Here is a 1,997-nt window from a genome sequence, read left to right on the forward strand (position 1 = left end):
ATTTATTTCTTTGAGGAAATGTTCTTTGAATTTCTGTAGCGTCTATTGTGACATTTTCCCCTTTCCTTTCTGATTCAATTTATTTCTCTTTTATTGTGAGTCTTGTTAATGGTTTATCTATCTTGTTTTTGTTTTTTGTTTGTTTTTTTGTTTGTTTGTTTCAAAAAAAACCACCTCTTGCTTTCACTGATATTTTGGATTGTTTAGGGGTGTTCAGTTTATTAATTTCTGCTTTAAGTTTATTATTTCTTTCCTCCTGCCTGCCGTTAGTTCATTCTGTTGGTCATTTTCCAATTTCTTAAGCAGTGCCACTAAGTTATTTATGTAGACTCTTCCTTCTTGATGGAAGCTTGCATATATAAAAATTTTTCTCTTAATACTGCTTTTGCTGTGTCCCATAAATTCTGTTAATTAGGATTCTCATTATTGCTTGTTTCCAGGAATCTTTTTTTAAATATCTTTATTTAAGCCCATGATTATAAACATGTTTGTAGTTGAGTTCAGTCATAAAAGAGAACACCCCCCCTTCACCAGTGCAACCTTCCCACCACCAATGCCCCCATCTTCCTCCTCCCACACACCCTGCCTGTCTTCAAAACAGGCATTCAATTTCTCTCACTCACTACCATTGTCATGATAGTTGTTAGTGTAGTTATTTCTATAACTGAACTCACCACTCTTTGTGGTAAGCTTCATACTGTGGGTCCGTCCTTCCAGCCCTCATCTCTATTGTCTCTGGGTATTATTACAATACTATCTTTTAATTTTTCTTAAATCCCATATGAGTGAGATCATTCTGTGCGTATCTCTCTCCCTCTTACTTATTTCACTCAGCTTAACAGTTTCCATGTCCACCTTTTTATTTTCTCTTTTACTTCTTCTCTGACGCATTGTTATTCAATAGTAAACTGTTTAATTTCTAGGTGTTAAAGTAATTTCTCCATCTTGGTTTGTAATCCAAGTCTATTGTCAGTGCATCATAGTCTGAGAGAGAGTTGATGCAATTTCTGTCTTCTTTATTTTATGTAGATATGTTTTGTGGTACAGCTTGTGCTCTATCTTGGAGAATGCCCATGTACATTGGAGAAGAATAGTATATTTGGCTTTTGGGGTGAAATCCCTACATACATATCTACTAAGTCACTCTCTTTCATTTCTTTCTTCAAAGTCAGTATATCCTTGTTGAGTTTTAGCCTGGCTGACCTATCAAGAAGTGACAAAGTAGTATTGAAGATTCCATCTACTATTGATGTCTTTCTTGAAATCTATTAGCAGTTGTTTTGAATATTTTACTGTCACATAATTGGAAGCATATATGTTTAGAAGTGTGATTTCTTCTTGATTTACATATACCTTGGTTATTAAAAATGACACTCTTTGTCTCTCATAACCTTTATAAGTCTAGAGTCTATGTCATCTGATATCTGACATTAATATGGCCACCCAGCCTAACATAAGGAAGTTGTTTGCTTCTAATCTTTGACTTTGAGTCTGAGTTTGCTCTAACTATGCAAATGTCTTTTTTGCAGGCAACCGAATGGTTAATTCAGTTTTCTGACCTCTTTTGCCACTCTTATGTCTCTTAATTGTTGCATTTAGTCCACTGATATTAAAGATATTACCATATAATTTTGTGCCATTTTCTGTAGAAGTTTGGTGTGTTTGTAAGGTTTGCCTTGTCTTAAAGTAGTCCCTTTAGTACTTCTCTTAAAGGTAGTTTTGAGTCTATGAAGTTCCTGAACCTTTTTTTATTATTATTTTTATTGTGACCAATGTGAATTATGAGTCTTTCACAGTTATATTTAAGGTACATAGTGACAATGAATTAGGGCCATTCCACCACCAGTGTGGTCCTCCCTTCGCCCCTGTTCCCAGCATGCATCCCACACCTTTCCCCTTTGCCCCCTGGACAGCTAGTGTATATAACTTGTTGTAGATTAGGTATCTTGATTCTGTTGTCGTTGACTTTTGGTTTGGTATTTATGTCTGATCATTTT

This window comes from Suncus etruscus, chromosome 4 (genome assembly GCF_024139225.1).
Source record: "Suncus etruscus isolate mSunEtr1 chromosome 4, mSunEtr1.pri.cur, whole genome shotgun sequence".
Lineage (NCBI taxonomy): Eukaryota > Metazoa > Chordata > Mammalia > Eulipotyphla > Soricidae > Suncus > Suncus etruscus.